This window comes from Cetorhinus maximus, chromosome 3 (genome assembly GCF_964194155.1).
Source record: "Cetorhinus maximus chromosome 3, sCetMax3.hap1.1, whole genome shotgun sequence".
Taxonomy (NCBI): domain Eukaryota; kingdom Metazoa; phylum Chordata; class Chondrichthyes; order Lamniformes; family Cetorhinidae; genus Cetorhinus; species Cetorhinus maximus.
Window position 1 is genome coordinate 155,488,600 of NC_135881.1, and position 19,615 is coordinate 155,508,214.

Below are 19,615 nucleotides of genomic sequence, written 5' to 3' on the forward strand. Positions count from 1 at the left end.
AAATCTGAAATAAAAAACAGATCAATCAGAAAGCAAGGCCTCTGGATATTTACTTACCTGACCTGCCAGGAACAGGTGGGTCAAAAGTTGTGGAGAATCCGGAAGCCAAAGTAACGGCACAAAACCCCATAGGCCATGTCGTCACCAATCGTTTCCAAACCCAGAAGCCATTCTGATTAAAGACTTGCATTTATAGTGATGTTCAAGAGCACCTGACACCTCAAAGCCAATGAAGTACTTTTTGAAGCATGGTCAATCTTGTGATGTAGGGAACATGGCAGCTAATATGTGCTCAGCAAATTCCCACTAACATCAATGTGATAATGACCGGATAATCTTTTTTATGATGTTCATTGAGGGATAAATATTGGCCAGGACACCTGGGATAGATCCCCTGATCTTCTTCAAAATAGTCCCCTGGGATCCTTTACATTCGCCCAAGCAGGCAGAGTGAGCTTCGATTTAAGGTCTCGTCCAGAAGACAGCACCTCTGACAAGGCAGTGCTCCCTTGTACTGCACTGCAGTCTTGATTTTTGTGCTCAAGCTCTGGGTGGGACTTTAACATGGAACCTTCTGATTCAGAGGAAAACATGTTCCCAACTGAGCCACGGCTGACATGCGTAGCTTCCAGTCATGTAGGAAGGTTAAGGCCTCAGAACCAGTTGAGTGAAGTTGGGGTGGGGGTAAGGGGGTCGTGTGGGTAGGTGATGGCAGGATTGATCTTATGATTGGGGGTGGGGTACAGGGGTGGAATTGCAGGCCTCTGGGCATGTTCAGAGACCTATGGAGGGAAATCACGGGAAACGTTAGCGGGGTGCCCGATTGTGGGGATTCCTGAGGCAGGCATGCTGGATCCAGGAGGTGGGTGTAAAAGCACTCACCTCCTGGATCCACCAATCCCTTGCCTGGATGTAGCTGCCAGGTTTCCAAGGCTCGGGGAATCCAGTTAAAGTTGGAAAGTTGAATGACAATGAGACTTGCAGCCTCACTTAAAGGCATAAGTGGATGGTTTGAAAGTGAATTTAGTTTGGGAATCTGATTTTTAAGAGTTTTAACCCTGCACCCAACCCAAACCCACTTTTTTTTGTTAAAATTCCCCCCTAAGCATTAGCATCTTGTTTCAGAAAATGTAGGATCAGTGTTAAATAAGGTCAATCCATATTCTATAGGCCTTCCCTTTCTATATTGATATGCTAGAACAGTAGTTTTTTTTAAAAGTCCTGGCGCCTCTCTGTCCCCAAAATTTATTCTAAAATTTGTTTATGAAAAAGATCAAAATTTTTTCATCTGTATCTAATAGAGCCTCAAAGATAATCTGCCAGAACGATTTAGAGAAACAAGAGCAAAATATAAATAAACTCGCAGATATCTCTGGAGATCTTAAACAATGTGACCTCAAATATTAACATGTTAGATAATCAGATTCATATTAATTTATTTATTTTCTGTTCATGGTAATGACAAAGCTTCGGCCAGGCTAATGCAAAAGCACTGAGTAATAATTAAACATTCAAGATTTCTTTATATTTGAATTTTTGTCTGGATAATATTGCCTTATTCACTGTTTATTTTTCAATGAACAAGGGCAGCGATAAGACTAAATAATAGGAAATGACTGCTTGCCTTTAAGAGTTGCTCCCTTTTTGTCACCAAAATGGCTGCATGTCTGATAGTATCAATTGGAATAAGTTTTTATTTAACCCTTGCTATTAGATCTTTCAATAGATATTCTCTCTTGTACAAAGGCCTCCATACTAAGAAGCACTGTAGGAAATCACTGTACCAATTGATAGATTTGCAGGGCATAATCTTTCTTCTAAAGAAGAGCCTATATGATTAAGTAACCAAGCTTTCATATCTGGCTTAAGTTAACAGCCTAAAATACATGAAGTAGTACTATCCCTACAACTCCAATGTTGGACAGATTTGTAACAAAGCACAGTACAGTATTTTTTTTTTGTAGTACATCATTTTTATTTTTATTTTACACTTGTATCCAAATATCCTTGCTTGGTTTCCATTCCAGAACCTGTTTACGCATCATCTGCACAGCAGGTGCATCCCCTCCCTCGGTGTTTCGTGTGTAAATTACCTGTGTTCTGTGTTTACACACCAGCTTGATCATACCTTTCGCAAGCAGCTCTTGCAGGGCAGCCCTGGCCAGAGAACCTCTGATCTTTAGTCTTTCAGAGACGACTGCGGGCGTGATAAGTTTGTAGTTTGGTACCTCTTTCAACAGTTTATCATATGTGGCTTTGTCAAACAGGATCAAGTTGTTCAGCTTGTCACTTACTTTTCCTTTTGACCACTTCTTCTTCTTGGCCTTGCCTCCAGTTTTGTTTACTGGGTCTTTATCCTTTTTGCCCCCTTTGCCTCCATCTTTCTTCTTCTTGTCATCTTTAGGAGGCATGTTGTCACTTCCAAGATGTCCGAGACGAAAAGGAAGAGCCCCTGCTCCGGCAGCCTATTGGTAAACAGAAACAAAAATACCTGGAAAAACTCAGCAGGTCTGACAGCATCTGCAGAGAGGAATACAGTTATTGTTTCGAGTCCATATGACCCTTCACCAGAACTAAGGAAATAGAGAAATGGGGTGAAATATAAGCTGGTTGAGGGGGGTGGGACAGGTAGAGCTCGATAGGGGGCCAGTGATAGGTAAAGGCAAAGAAGAGATTGCCAAAGATGTCATAGACAAAAGGACAAAGGGGTGTTGACAGTGGTGATATTATCTAAGGAATGTGCTAATGGGGATATTAAGGGTAGCAAGCAGGACAAAATAGTGGCAGATGGCCCTCGTAGGGGTGGGGTGGGGGGAAGGGGGGAAGGGATCGAAATGTGATAAAAGGTGGAGATAAAACAATAGATCGAAATAAATTTAAAAATAGGTGGGAAAAGAAAAATATATTTGTAAATAAATTATAAATTATTGGAAAAAGGGGGATCGGAAAGTGGGTGGGGATGGAGAAGAGAGTTCATGAACTGAAATTTTTGAACTCAATATTAAGTCTGGAAGGCTGTAAAGTGCCTAATCGGAAGATGAGGTGCTGTTCCTCCAGTTTGCGTTGAGCTTCACTGGAACATTGCAGCAGGCCAAGGATGGACATGTGGGCATGAGAGCAGGGTGGTGTATATTGGCCTCACTTCAAGAGGGAGACAATGCAAAAAATAAATCAAGGAACAAAATGCAACAGAGCAGAAGTCCCCTAAGAAGAGTCTACAAGAAGAAAGTGAGAAGGAGATTTGGATAATTCATAACAAATAATCTCAAATGTGTGGAAATTAGAGTGATTGGTATGCCAAAATACATTGCAGCTGCAGCATTTTAGGAGAAACAGGACACACCTGAAAGATAGAAATATGTTGTTGTGGTTATGCCATCAAGCTACTATTGTAGCTGACATCCTGGTAAGAAAAAGCATAGCCATCCCAACAAATACAGGTACCGGACCCCTTATCCAGCATCCCAAAATCTGGGAGGACCCAAAAACCGGATCAGGCACTGCTGCCCATCATATCGGATTCCATTGATGGCCCCAAACGCGATTATTTTTCCCCCCATAAGTTAATTCTTTTAACGTTGGGGGTGGAGGAGTGCTTCTGTCAGAGAATGAGTTATTTTATAAGGACAATTATACAGTGTAAAGCAGAATGTTATTAGGAAAATATGTCAACTGCTAGCTAAAGACCTGCAGCCCGTTTCCACCTGGGGAAAAGTATTTTTTATAACAGTCAAGGCAAAAAACTGATGGCATCAAATTGACTGGCTGACTTCAATGGTAAGAAAACTGGGCAAGATCAGTGTGCTGCACTGCGTATCCGGGGGGTCGCGGTACGGTGATCACCTGCTCGTTGAATCCAGCCTATTCACCAATCACCACCCCCATCCCCAGGACCCAAAATCCAGAAAACCTCCATATCTGGCACACATCTGGTCCTGAGTTTCCTGGATACAGGGTCCAGTACCTGTACATTACCAACTTACTTAGACACAGTAGTGTGTGAAGGCCTTTTAGCAAAATGAAGTTACATATAAGACAAAATAGTTCATTTGTAATTAAGTTAACATGGCAATATGCATTTGATCTAATTAGTGTAATTTGTTTCTTACATTATATTGAACTATTTCTAAGGAAATAAATTATAAATAAATAATGCTTTTTAAATGTTCACCAATAATTTAACATTTATGAAACGAATAGTCGTTTAGTAGTATAGAACTTGAGTATTGCTAAAAATAAGACATTTTGTCGAAGCTTTTCATCTTGCACTCATCAGGATAATCACAAGAATGCCAATGTCAGGGGAAGCAACAACTTTATACTGTATGAGAAGAGAGTGCTGATTGATTGGCAAGTGGACTCTGATTAGTAGAGGCTTGCTGCACATCCCAAAGACTGGCAGATCATATCAGACAGCATGCTCCACTGCTGTTTGCAATGGGCAAGGTATAGAGTGTATCCAACCAGCCCGTGCTTGCAAAAACTCAAAACATAGTGTCCAATATTAGATGTGATTCTGCAATTGGACAGCATTTGCTTTATAGTTGTCAGTGTGCTAAAAAATTACGCTGACAACCAATTTAGGATTGTCATTCAGGCTTGCAGTGTGGCGCATTTGTGTACTGAAAGCTTCATATATTAATACACTGGACCCTGTCCTTTACAGACAGAACGTGTACACACATTGCGCCTGTTTCATCTAAACAATATAAATGATAGCCATTCGCTGGTCCATTGGTCGAGGCATTGCCCTGAGCAATCAGGATCAAGCTGCCTGGTTTAAAATCCTAGAGTTCTAGGATTTTGACCCAGCGACAGTCAAGGAACAGTGATATAATTCCAAGTCAGGATAGTGTGTGACTTAGAAGGGAACTTGCAGGAGATGATGTTTCCATGCATTTGCTGCCCTCCTTCTAGGTTGTAGAGATTATTGGTTTGGAAGGTGCTGTTGAAGGAGCCTTGGTGAGCTGCTGCAGTGCATCTTGTATATGGTACACACTGCAGCCACTGTGCATTGGTGGCGGAGGGAGTGACTGTTGAAGGTGATGAATGGGGTGCCAATCAAGTGAGCTGCTTTGTCTTGGATGGTGTTGAGCTTAATAAGTGTTGTTGATGCTGCACTTCATCTTGGCAAGGGGAGAGTTTTCCAACATTGTTATGACATGTGTTTTGTAGATGGTGAACAGGCTTTGGAGAGTCAGGAAGTGAGTTACTCTGCACAAAATTCCCAGTCTGCTCTTGTAGCCACAGTATTTATATGGCTGGTCCAGTTAAGATTCTGGTCAATGATGTTGACAGGATATTGATAGTGAGGGATTCAGCAATGGTAATGCCATTGAATATCAAGAGTTGGTTAGACACTCTCTTGTTGGAGATGGTCACTTCCTGGCATTTGTGTGGTGCAAATGTTACTCGCCACTTATCACTTACCTGAATGTTGTCCAGATTTTGCTGCATATAGAACGAACTGCAACAGTATCTCAGGAGTTGCAAAAGGTAACGAACATTGTGCATCATCAGCAAACATCCCCACTTCAGACTTTATGATGGAGAGAAGGTCATTGATGAAGTAGCTGGAAGATGCTTTGGCCTATAGAACACTACTCTGAGGAACTCCTGCAGCAATGTTCTGGGATTGACCTCCAAAAAACACAACCATTTCTTTTGTGCTAGGTATGACTCCAACCAGTGTAGAGTTTTCCCGATTCCCATTGACTTCAGTTTTGCCAAGGCTCCTGGATGCCACGCTTGGTCAAATGCTGCCTTGATGTCAAGAGCTGTCAACTCACCTCTTGAGTTCAGCTCTTTTGTCCATGTTTGGACAAAGACTGTAATGAGGTCAGGAGCTGAGTGGCCCTGGCAGAACCCAACCGAGCATCAGCGAGCAGGTTATTGCTGTGTGAGCACTACTTGTTAGAATCATATGTCTCTGGACTGAAGTTTTCTTTTACAGAATGGAAGGATTTGACATTATCTGGACAAGTGGGTGCTAACCTGGGATTTTTTTTAAAGGTCAGAAATTCACCTTGGAACTGTCAACAAGCAGGACTCTTACAAGAAATCACCTGAGATATATGGTACTTGAGAAGGAGTTGTTTGTTTCTTGAACTGAAAAGCACCTTAATTAATGAAAAACTGGGAGACAAAAAGGCAATCAAATGGTACAGAAAAAATACTTAAGTTGTGAACTTGCTTGATTGGAAGGCAATCTTGTTGGAAAGCAAGCTGAGGAAAGAAGGCTACCTTGACTGGCTCCTTCTTTCTGCCTTGCCTAAAATTGTGTGTGGCTATCAACCTGTAGCCAGAGAACCCTCATTTGTGTGTAACCAGTCTGCATTTGGACCTGCAAAGCTGAGACCACTGGTGAGAACTTCCAGGCATCCACCTGGACCAGCAGCCCATCTTCATGAGAGAGAACTCCAGGTCAATAGCATCGAGACCCTGTGGACTTTATCCTTAATTTTATAATGCCCACCCTCTAAAGCCTATCTCTGCAGAGAAACTCTATCTGTTTGACCTTTGTTTGTCTGTGTGTGTGCTGGGGGAATTCTTTAGGAAGAGATAGATAGCTATACTTCCCAACTACAATTGTGTGCCTCTTTTCTTCTGGGTACTGGCTACACAATTGGCCATTTAGGTGAGAAAATTAAACATTTAAATTAATGGTATGACCAGCGAAGCAGTGGGGCTTGATAATTCACGCACTCCTCCCATCCCGGCCGTAACACACTTGATGAGCACCTTTGACGACACCTTCCATGACTTTGCTGATAACTGAGAGTAGACTGATGGGGTGGTAATTGGCCGGTTTGGATTTGACCAGCTTTTGGTGGGCAGGATACACATGGGCAATTTTTCACATTGCCAGGTAGATGTCAGTGTTGTAGCTGTAGTGGAATAGCTTGTCTAGGGGTGTGATTAGTTCTGGAGCATAAGTCTTCAGTGCTACTGCCAGAATGTTTTCAGGGCCCATAGCCTTTGCAGTATCCAGTGCAGTCAGCTGTTTCTTGATATCACATGGAAAGAATCAAATTGGCTAAAGACTGGCAGCTGTAATGCTGGGGACCTCAGGAGGAGGTCAAGATGGATATATCACTTGGTACTTCAATATTTCAACCTTGTATTTTGCACTGATGTGCTTGGGCTCTCCCATTATTGACGATGGGGATATTTGTGGAGCCTTCTCCTCAGATTAATTTTTAATTGTCCACCACTATTCATGACTGGATGTGGCAGGACTTCAGAGCCTTCATTTCATCCATGGGTTTTGGGATCACTAAGCTCTGGCTATCACATGCTGCTTAAGCTGCTTGACATGTAAGTAGTCTTGTGTTGAAGCTTCTTCAGGTTGATACCTCATTCCAGGTATGCCTGGTGCTGCTCCTGGCATGCTCTCCTGCACTCTTTGAACAAGTGTTGATCCCCCAGCTTGATGGTAATGGTAGATGCTGGCCCATGAGATTGTGATTGACTACAATTCTGCTGATGCTGCTGCTGCTATTGGCCCACAGTACTTTTTGATGCCCAGTTTTGAATTGCTAGATCTGTTCTGTAGTTATCCCATTTAGCACGGTGGTAGTGCCACACAACACGATGGAGGATATCCTTAATATGAAGATGGAACTTCATCTCCGCAACGATGTACGATGGTCACTCAGACCAAAATGGTCATTGACAGATGCATTTTCAACAGATAGATTGGTGAAAGTGAAGCCAAGTAGTTTTGACAAGTTTTCCCTCTGCACAGAATTCCCAGCTGGCTCTTGTAGCTACAGTATTTATATGGCTGGTCCAGTTAAGATTCTGATCAATGGTAACCCCCAGGTTTCTTCCCCACCTGCTGCAGACCCAGTCTAGCAGCTATGTACTTCAGGACTCGGCCAGCACAGTCAGTAGTGGTACTACCAAGCCACTCTCGGTGATGGACATTGAAGTCCCCCACTCAGTACATTCTGTGTAGGTGGTAATCAGCAGGATGCTTCCTTGCCAATGTTTGACCTGATACCATGAGACTTCATGGGGTGCAGAATCAAAGTTGAGTACTCCCAGGGCAACTCCCTCCCAACTGTACATCTGATGGGTACGTCCTGCAGGTGGGACAGGACATACCCAGGGATGGTGATGGTGATGCCTGAGACATTGGGCAGAATTGTCCCAGATTTGCAGTAAGTGCGGTAGTGGGTGGGAAAAATGACGTTTTACCCGCCGGCCGCAATGGCGGCTTTTCACGCCGTTATTGTCCCAATCTCGCCTCAATCATGCATTCCCAGGAAACACACGATGGCAGACAGGCTACGATTCCTCACCTCGGCAGTCACCTGGGTCGCTTCATCACCCAGGCACCACACTTAAAGTGCAACTGTGCACACACCTCTCAGTGCTGTCAGCACAGGACTGCTGCCTTTTGGACGCTGTGGAGGCCCGCCAAGATGGCCTCTACCCCCGCTCTAGCCACAGAAGGGCAGCAACATTACCACTCTAGCTTAGTAGGTGATGGCAGTGGTGATCAATGCCAATGCTGCACAGAAGAGGTTGGCCACCCAATGCAGATAGAGGATGAGTGATCTTCTCCGTGCCGCCACACATTCACACACGTACAAGCCCATCACACATTCACTGGCATCTCACTCACTGCCAACTCAAGGGACATCATCACTCACTCTCTCACACATGCCCTCACATCTCCATCTGGCCTGATCTCCTCTGAAGACTGCATCCTCAGCCCTCACCATCTTGAGGCCACTTGTACCGATCAACATGTGCCCTAACACATCCTGGGTTACCCCCTTCCCTAGTGCAGCCCTTGCCCTGCAGCCTCTTCCCTTGCCTGAGACCGCTTCTCCCCCTTGCCCAAGCAAGCCCTAGTCTTGAAGCCATTGAGAAGCCACCCCCACCTTACGGCAGATCTGGTAGGTAGACACCGGCCACAGAGCTCCCCCTAAAAGTGATGTGGTGCTGCCTGCGAAGCCTGGCGCTGATGACTGTGAGTGCTGCCTGAAGCAAGGTAGGCAAATAGACCTCCAAGTCCGGAGCAAAGTACAGCTCGCCAGGTGTACATCGCTAATATTGTGAAACACATCGGTGTGTTTTCCTTCCGACGTGGTTGGATGATCCAGATTGGGGCCATGATTCAGGGGGGCTGGCCTTATAATGATATGCAGATCTATTACATTGAGGTTCCTGACATCCAACAGCGAGAAACACAGCCCGCCATTGACGGGCAAATCAGACGATTGCAAACTGGTTTCACGACATCAGAAAAACAATTTTCAGCCATCTTGCCATATTGTCCGCTCATGCCGCCGAACATGCCCGACATCAGTGGACATGGAAAATTCCACCCATTGTCGATAAGGTATGATACCATGAGGATGACTATGTCAGACTGTTGCTTGACTAGTCTGCGGAACAGCTCTCCCAATTTTGGCACAGGCCTCTAGATGTTAATAAGGAGGATTTTGTAGGGTCTAGCGGGTTGTGTCCTTGTCACTTCCAGTGCCTGGGCTGTTACTGGATGATCCATACAGTTTCATTCCTTTTTGATGTTCTAGTGGTTTGGTGCAACTGAGTGGCTTGCTAGGCAATTTCAGAGGGCATTTAAGAGTCAACCACATTTCTGTGGGTGTGGAGACACATTTAGACCAGACTAGATTATTAATTAATTGAATTTAAGTTCCACCAGATGGGATTTGAACTCATGTCCCCAGAGCATTATCTGAGGCCCCTGGATTATTAGTCCAGTAATATTACCACAACGTCACTGCCTCCCCACGTAGTATTTTTCATTAAACTTGAAAAGTGAAGGAGTGTTGGGAGGCAAATCTTTTTTTATCTTTTGGATAAAGGGAAAAGTTGCATTATATGATACCACAAAAAGATACATCAAATAAAATCCAGCTTTTTAATGTCAGCAGGGCATAGTTATTGTAATGGGCTAGACATTATAGATGTTCTCCAATCACTCCCTTGTGGTTCTTCACAATCTAAACATTTATAAACAACACTTTTAACTCTGAATGTTATGAAACTATGGTGCTGTTGTATTTTGTTGAAATAAAATCTGATAAATATATCTAATTTTTTGTGGATAAGTACGGGCATTTCCTAAGGGGAACTTTACAAATAAGAATATGTTCTAGTAACTTTTTCAATAACTTTGAATGCCTCTTTTCTCCGGTGCTTCAATATGGGCTTGTGACGACCTTTGACCTAGAAGCAGTACATTAAGGAAAATTGTAATTTTGTAGAAGTGTGTCTTGCTGATAATAATTGTACCCATGAAACTCAGATGTTAAAGCCATTGTTGCTTGGACTGCTGACCTACCCTACCTGAGTAAAGAACTGCATATTGTGGAACTGTGTAGCGACATTGTGTCACATTTGTGCAGGGAGTGATAAGGGTGCTTGTGGTTGTGGAAGACGTGTCTTTGTTATATCAATTATAAGTGAAATTTACCTTTATATTTGAAGTATCATTTATCTGTTAATTCATGTTTAATTTATGTTGGTTTTGATTTGTGTTAAAGTAAAAGTTACAAAAAGTGAAATCTTGCTGGTAATTTCTTCACTGGGGGTCATTCAGAAGGTTTGGTTATTTTCGATTTATAGCTCCTCAATGAGGATCGTAACAAAATTGGGGGCTTGAGTCTGGTTTTGAACGCAAAGACTGCAAAAATGGGTTTACTGGAGCTTTCCAGCATTTAAACAAACAAGATTTCATGTCTACTTCTGCTATATTGTATTGGGAAACATGAATACCTTTGAGACTCAAGCTTTTTTTGAGAAAGGTGATCTGATGCTCAAGGACTTGAAATCAAGGGTAAAGTGTCCCCCATGTTCATCTGGTGAGGCAGGCAAATAGATTATTATCCTTAGAGATGCACGATCAGCACAGTCACTGATGTTGGCAGGTAGCATGAAGCTCTTTCCATAACACTCTATGTTTGTAGTGAAGCTTATTTGGTTGATACAATATATCATTGTTGTTACCTGTGTAAAATTTGCTGAATAAAAAGGTATTTATTTGGGGTGCTGATGGAAATAGTTTATCCATTCCTTTGTATAAGGTTAATTTAAAATGTTGCTTAGTTATGGTCCTTTCATTGTGGGTGACATTTACCCATTGAAGTGTTGATTCCTTGTTAGGAAATTACTTGACTGCAGATAAGGTACTGCTGTCTCCAGTGGTTTCGGGATGGCCCATTAAGCCTGTTGAAACTGAAATTGTACAGGAAAAGCCGAGTAACTTAAAAAGATCCGCAATTGTCTGTAAACCTGCTGCAATAATTAATGTTTCAACCAAGGATGTGCCCAAAGAGTTAGAAACTCAACCTGCTAATTTTAAAGGGACATTGGAGCATCAGGCTGAAAAGGATAAGTTAATGGCAGTTGACAACGATGTAAAGTCCTGAACTAGAAGTACAGAAAAAGTATGAGCAAGATGAGGCAAAGAAGCTAGCAACAGTATTCAAAACTAATGATGAAAAAGAGGGAAAACAAGCTCTGAAGGAAAGTGGAAAAGATTAATCCAGTGTCAACATTATGGAACTGTGAAGAACAATATGCGTTCTTGAACATAAATTACGTCTTCAAGATGATGAGACAAATGCTCTTGCTAGAACTGAATTAGATAAAGCTCAAACTGAGCGAGAGGAAGAAAAGCAAAAAGAAATCAAGAAAATCTGTGAACTGCATAAAAAGGAATATCAAGCTTTCTTAGCTCAACATCGACATAACCTTAACAAAGCTCTTAAAGTAGCTGAAGAGGATTTTACTCAACAGAAAAATGAATGGCTTGCACAAAAGGAGGCAGTATTAAACTAAAACAAAAAGGGCAGAATCCTCTGTGCCTGCTGGCATCAGGAGTGTTCAGTGGCGTGAGCGAACAATCTGGCGAGAAGGCCAAAAATCGGTTTCACAGCGTCATGAAACCAGTTTGCAATCATCCGCTCAGCCCATTGATGGTGGGCAGCATTTTCTGCCATCGGACGTTGACAACCTCATTGTAATGCATCACCATATTATTTTAAGTCTGCCGGCCTCATCCCCTCCACCGGATCATCCGCCCATGTTGGCGTGATTGTACATCAACATGTTTCACAACAGCATACAAAAGGCGTGCACTTGGGAGGCTGCACTTCAGGGGAACTCAGAGGTGAGTGCGCAGTAACATTGCAGCGCGCTCGCGAGGGATGCCTGTTGGACTTCAAGGTTGAGGCGCGTTGGGGCAAGGGAGGGAAAAGGCTGCCCTGCAGTTGAGGTGATTTTGGCGGGTGCAAAGGCTGACGTGCAGTTGAAGGTAGCGCACAAGCACGTGCGGGGGGGTGGGTGGGCGAGGGAAGCAGCCACGCAAACCTTGTATAAAGTGACCATTCCTTTGCAGCAGAGACAGTTCAGGCGCAGCCACATTGATATGATTGGAGTCGGACCTCTAGCTCATCTTCCCACTCAAGCAACGCACAGGCATCAAAGTGCCACCAAGTACTCTAAAGCTTTTCACCCCTTGGGTGCAGATTGCAAACTAATGAATGTTTTAGTGGACTGCAGAGCAGTTGGACGACTGGGCAAGTTGTACAATCTCCTTGCTAAAGCTGGCTGTGGAGCAGTCACTGATGGAGGTGCTCACAGCCCCTTGCAATGTCAGCATCCTGGTTTGGACCAGTCTCCCCCATGGTTCAAGCTAACAGTGCAGCTTTGCAATGTGGGTTAGGAGAATTCCTGAGCTGAGAGCACAGCATGCAGCCAAATGGGCAAACTTGCTGTCAGGCGGAGGAAGGTGGGGTTTTGGGCAACCATGCAGTGCATTAATCTCTGGCCATCCAAGTGGTGGCCACCACTCTTTGGGGTGTGTTAAGGGGACTTCACACTTAACCAGGACAGATTCATAGTACACCCATGTTAACCCGGGCGTCTGTTTTGTTCATCCTGCAGGAGGGATACATCAGGATCATGGAGCCTGGTGAACTAGCTGTATGCCTCGTGGCATACAGAGAGCGAAGACGATGGAGAATAGTGACTGAGGCGCCTGGCTGAGCAGAGGGAGAAGCAGCACCCTCTGGAAAAAGGGGTGGCTGGGGCTCCCGCACACACCGCCGAAGAGCCACACTGAGCCATCTTTAGTCGGCACCTAGCTAGACCCAGGGTCTATAGTCGCCGCTTTTCATTCCTGCAGATGACCAAGAACCAGTGTCGCCGAGGATTGCATATGTCCAGGGAACTGGTCGGTCACATCTACCAGCTACTGCAGATGGGGAAATGGGGGCATCCACTGCCAGTGGCCATGAAAGTAACCGTGGTGCTCAATTTCTACCCCAGTGGCTCCTTTCAGGGCCCCACAGGTGACCTGTGTGGGATATCACAAGCCTCCACCCACAAATGCATCCATGAGATCAGGGACGCCATCTTCGCGAGGGCACACAACTATGTGCATTTTGCCCAGGACCAGGAGAGCCAGAATGCAAGAGCGATTGGATTTGCCCAGATCTTGGGTTTCCTACAGGTGCAGGGTGCCATCGACTGCACTCATGTGGCACTCGGATCACTGTCGCAACAAGCGGTCAACTATGTCAACCACAAGGACATCCATTCACTGGATATGCAGCTGGTGTGTGACCACCACCAACGCATCCTGCAGATCTGAGCATGGTTTCCAGGAAGTGTCCGCGACTCCTACATTCTCAGTTGGTCACAGATCCCTGATGTCTTCCAGGGTCCGCAAAAGCAGCATGGGTGGTTCTTTGGGACAAGGGCTACCCGCAGAGGATGTGGCTGATAACACCCGTGCGGCGGCCTCAGACTGCAGCAGAGTGAAAATATAACGAGGCTCATGCTGCAACTCGCAACTTGGTGGAGCAAACCACTGGGATGCTGAAAATGAGGTTCCGGTGCCTGGACAGGTAAAGCCCTGCAATATAGTCCACAGAGGGTTTCATGCATCATCATCGCTTGCTGCACCCTTTACAACCTGGTCCTCCAACGGGGAGAGGAGGAGTGGCCAGCTGAGGAGGAGATGGAGGAGCTAGAGGACTCCGATGAGGAGGAGGTCAATGGGGATGAGGATGAGGAAGTCCTTGAAGGCGATGATGATGGAGATGAGGCCCTTTCGCTGGCCAGATGAGGCAGGAGCACTCAGGAGGCCCTCATAAGACAATGATGCCATGCAGAGAGGAGACACCATAAGATCCTCACATTGAATCTGTGAATGTTTGACTCCAGTCTGGCTTATGGCAGCGCACATACCCTCTGTGATAATACTCCTGTCATAGAGACACAGTAGAGGCCCCAATAGTCATTCTGTTGCAGGAGGGTAAAGATGACATGCAGTGAGGACACTCTTCACAATGCCTCTGTGAAGGTCTGACTCCTGTCTGGCTGAGGGCAGCTCGCTTGCGATCTGTGATCAGGGTCATATCACAGAGACGCAGCCATGAAACTTTAATCTGATCCTTAGTCTGCCTTCAGCACCTGACCCCTTCAGGAGCACAGCATCACTGGTCGCAGATGCTGAAGAGATGGGGGCCAGCCCCACCTTAAAGTTGCTGAGAGCTCACAGAGAGAATGACGGAACTCTGTGATGTCTGCCCACGACATTCTGGCAGCAATGACAGGCACCATCAAGGTGCAGGCATCAGTAATGTGTCCAGGGAGTGTGAAGCCGGACCATCACTTTGGTCTGAAGGCTGCACAAAGCACAGGGAAGGGGACCTGGTCTGAGACACCTGCCTTTATCTTGTGCAGAAAGGTTTCACATCTGAGTGGCATGAACACTGCTCATCAGAACAAGGAGACATAGGCAGGGGGACATTCTTGGGAGTTTATTGACAATGGTGAACATTATATAGAGGTGATTCAGATCTGTGCCCAGGCTGTGCAACTACACCTTCTTAACCAACCGGTGCGGAAGGGGGTCGGGAAGGAGGAGGACCTCCTCGTGAACCTGCTCCTGGGCCTGGCCAAGTTGGCCATCAACAGGTCCAGGCAGCGGGCGATCGACAGGGGAGTCCCACCCGATTGTTTGTCCCTCTTCCGCGGCTACGTTCGTAGCCGGATGCCCCTGGAAAGGGAGCACGCGGTGTCTGCCGGCACCATCGAGGCCTTCCGTGCCCGGTGGGCACCGCGGGAACTGGGGTGTTTTGTTGACCCCTTTAATCACATTTTGGTTTAATGTTTGTAAGTTTCCTTTAAACTTTGTCCTTGGTTTTACAGCTGACCTGAATTAGGGGCTGTGCTTAATTTCTCCCTTGTTATTGTTAATTTAGTTTATTGTTTTGACTCGAAAAGAGTTATTGTTAATTTAGTTAATTGTTTTGACTCGAAAAGAGAGTTATTGTTAATTTAGTTAATTGTTTTGACTCAAAAGAGAGTTTATGTTAATTTAGTTTATTGTTTTGGCTCAAAAGAGTTACACCTTCTTAACCACCCGGTGCGGAAGGGGGTCGGGAAGGAGGAGGACCTCCTCGTGAACCTGCTCCTGGGCCTGGCCAGGTTGGCCATTAACAGGTCCAGGCAGCGGGCGATCGAGGGGGGGAGTCCCGCTCGATTGTTTGTCCCTCTTCCGCGGCTACGTTCGTGGCCGGGTGTCCCTGGAGAGGGAGCACACGGTGTCTGCCGGCACCATCGAGGCCTTCTGTGCCCGATGGGTGCCGCGGGGACTGGGGTGTTTTGTTGACCCCTTTAATCACATTTTGGTTTAATGTTTGTAAGTTTCCTTTAAACTTTGTCCTTGGTTTTACAGCTGACCTGAATTAGGGGCTGTGCTTGATTTATCCCTTGTTATTGTTAATTTAGTTAATTGTTTTGACTCGAAAAGAGTTACACCTTCTTAACAACGAGGTGTCAGCTGTGGCTCAGTTCATAGCACCCTCGCCTTTGAATCAGAAGGTTGTGGATTCATGTCCCACTCCCGGAAACCAAGAACTGTGAATGTACTCGAAAGAGTTGCAATCTGTGACTGTTGATAACTCGAAAGAGTTTCTTAACAACGAGGTGTCAGCTGTGGCTCAGTTCATAGCACCCTCACCTTTGAATCAGAAGGTTGTGGGTTCATGTCCCACTCCCGGAAACCAAGAACTATGAATGTACTCGAAAGAGTTACAATCTGTGACTGTTGATAAGTCGAAAGAGTTACACCTTCTAAACTTCCTAAACCTGCCACTACGTCTTGGTGCTTCCCGAACATCCACAGTGGAGGTGGAGGCTGACTGTGGCTTCCTGTCTGTGATTACCTTAACAGGCGTCCTCTGCAGGGCTAAGATCTGGAGGGCCCCGGCCTGCTTTCATGGTCCTGCTGTGTGGCAGTGTCACCTCCTCCACCTGTAATGCTGGAACTGCTGAGGTCACGGGAAGAGGGGATTCAAATGGGCTTGACACTCCCGGAGTCACCTGGCAAATGGCCCTGGGCTATGCACCTGCTGACCCTCCTCCCTGTGGGGCCCAAAGGCCCCTGGCTGACTCCTTGAGGAGAACAGGAAGCAGGAGTGAGATCGAGCTGCCACGCACCCCTCTCACGTATGCACTGTTGGAGGCCAACTATGGCATCAGCAATGGAGCTGAGCCATAACAGCAGTGCAGGAGCAAAGTCCTGAACCAAGGTCTCCATGGCAGCAGCCATTCTGCAAGTGTTGAACTCTGTGGTTGGCATTCCGGCACTATCACCTCAGCCTGAAGATGGATGCAGTCCTCCATCATGCTTTGCAATCTGAGGAGTGCAGCGGACATCCCTTCCTGATGTTCCCGAACTTGCCTTTGTAGCTCCAGCAACTGTGACATGACTGAGTCCAGAGGCTCATCATCTGACTCGGACTCAGCAACGTTCTGGCCTCCAGCAGTCCTCTGAGTGCCGGACACCTGGGAAGTCCCTGCCTTCGCCTGCTGCAGATCAGAAAGTGCGATGTGCTCACCAGATTGTGATCCCGAGGCTACTCTAAAGCTAGGTCCCACTGAGGTGTGTGTCTCTGCACTGGTGGAGGGTGTGGGTGAGCGCTGTGACGGGACTTCAAAGAGGGTGCCTTCAGATTCCTCTTCAGAGGTTTCTTCAGGTCTTGATTGGTGGCTCTGGGTCGTGGAATCTATCTTTCACAGATGTGCCTGTGAAAGCAAGGGGCATAATTAGTGCATGGCAGTGGCCTGTGAAACAGGACACATCACTCACAGCATAGTTGTCTGATGGATGTTGCACTGCTGGATCCTCACTTGGTAGAGCACTGCAGACCTCACTGTCAGTACAGGGCTGGTCCAGCTCTTCGCCAGCCAGCTAGATAACACTATTTTCAAAGCCCATGAGGATCTTGATTTCAGGCATTCCGCCACAGGTAAGCCATCTTTCCCCATTGTTGTGAGTCAGCTTGTCCTGCATAAATAGAGTGTAAGCAGGACACCTGCCAGGCCGGATGATAAGTATGCCTGGCATGTGTGGGTGGTGTTTGGCCCCATGGACGGGATGAGGACAATGAAGGTGTGTGTGAGAGAGTGAATGACAATGTCCCTTGAACTGGCAGTGAGTGAGGGCCCTGTGGATGTGTGATGGGTTCATGAGTGTGTGAGTTGAGACCGATGAGAAGAGTGACTTACTCTGGCAGAACAAAGGAGATCATTCATCCTCTTGCGGCACTGGGTGACTGTTCTCCTCTGCAGGGCCTGGCACTGACCACCACTGCCACCGCTTCCCAAGCCAGATTAGTGATGTTGCTGCCCATTCTGCAGCCAGAGTGGGGGTACATAACATCACGACGAGCATCCAATGTGTCCAAAAGACATTCCAGCCCTGTCATTGAACCTGGGGGGCTACATTCTTCTTGGCTTTCAAGGCCATGTGTTCTTTGCAGCAGTCATGGGTTGGAAGCACTGAGAGGTGTGCACGCAGCTGGACTTTAAATATGGTGCCCCACGTGATGAAGAAGTGATGGTGCGGCGGGCAACTAAGAGTCTGCCCACCATGGAAACAGAGTTTCCCAGGAATGCATAATTAATGCAGCGGGTTTGGGATGATACAGCATGAAAAGCTGCAATTGCGGCCGGCGGGTAAAACGTCGTTTTATCCGCCCACTACCGCACTTATTGCAAAGCTCAGACGATTCCGCTTGAAGTGCGCAAAACCAAAGTAATAGTCTGTGGAACCCATAACCCTGATGTTCCTAGAAAAGCTCAAAACCAAGAACCAAATGCTGTTTTGCAGGAGTTTGGTGCTGCAGCCATTTACACTAAAAATTGTGCACGTTGCAGATTGAAACGATGTAATCACAGAAAGCCTGTCGAGACTTTAAAGAACAAGGAAAGTAACAATGTCTTAAATCCAAGTGAATGTATTAGGGTTTATAAAATTGTAAAATTACACTGTTTTTAATTAAGCTTATTTTTATCATTGTTGTTACTAGTGTAACATGTAATATGCTAACTGTTTAAAGTGTTTATGATGTTAAGGACTTGCTGTATTTCAAACATTGCTGTAAAGAAAACTTGACTACTGTAAAGCTTTCTTTCCTTTAAGTTGGTGGGGGTGGGGATTGGGGGGGGCAGAGTGTGATGACCTTTGAACCAGATGTGGTACAGAAAGGAAAATTTGTAATTTCTTAACAAGTCTGTGGAATCTATAATTGTTCTTAAGAATTTTTGTAAAGGACTTAAGAGTTTACATCATTGTAAAGGGGTCAATTGTAATTTTCCTGAATAATTCCATGTGGCCTTGCAACCCTTGACCTGGAAGCAGTACCAACAGGAAGGAAGTTAAGAAGCCATAAGGTTGGAAGGCACAAAAGAGAGCCGCAGACACAAGGTGAGTTACAACCAGAGTAGCTGGAGAGTGAAAGCAATCAGCACACAGATGCAGGTGTAAAGAATAAGCAGACAGGGGCAGAAAGAGGAACACAGAATTCTTCTGAGAGGAAGCCAGCAAAGCTGTACTTTCTGTTTGGCAGTAAGAAGAAAAATTGAATTCAAGAAGCTCTTAGGGAAGCGATATTTGAGCAAGCTAGAAGGAACTGAATCCTAAAAAGTAGTGTGCATACCTCAGGTATGCAAAAGAGCTGAGAGTTTGTATCGCGGATCAGATCATGAATTGAGTGTTATTGGCTGGTCAATTGAAAAGAAACTTGGATAGTCCACAAGGACTATCATGACCTGAGGAGAGGGTGTTTGTAGAAATGTACCATACCCATGAAACTCAAAGCTGAAAACTGTTGTCAGGTAGGACTCCTGGCCTATCCTGCATGAATAAAGAATGGCATATTGTGGAACTGTGTAGCTATGTAGTGCCACACATCTGCAGGGAGTGATGTGGGTGCTTGTGGTTGTGTAAGAGGTATCTTGTTGTATTGATTATTTCAAACGAAATTTACCTTTATACTTGAAGTATCACTTGCCTATTAATTCATGTTTAATTTATGTGGTTCTGATTCATGTTAAAGTAAAACTTACAAAAAGTGAAATCTTATTGGTAATGTCTTCATTTGGGTGTCATTCAGCAAATTTGGTTATTTTTGGTTTACTGTTCCCTCATGGGGTTCGTAACAGTGTAAACATTCATTAAGAACATTTGTCATCCTGAAGGCTCAATGTTTTTGTGGCAAACATTTTATTTCTGTGAATTTGTGGCCATTCATTAAATGCCTGTCAAAGGTGT

The 19,615-nt window shown here is 45.4% G+C and overlaps 1 protein-coding gene and 1 pseudogene across 2 annotated transcripts in view; one reads left to right on the plus strand and one right to left on the minus strand.

Moving 5' to 3' along the window:
* The window catches only part of fbxl7 (F-box and leucine-rich repeat protein 7), a 398,497-nt gene that overhangs the window by 311,899 nt on the left and 66,983 nt on the right, over positions 1 to 19,615 (plus strand). The window lies entirely within an intron of this gene.
* LOC144673449 (small ribosomal subunit protein eS25 pseudogene) lies at positions 1,951 to 2,451 on the minus strand (annotated as a pseudogene).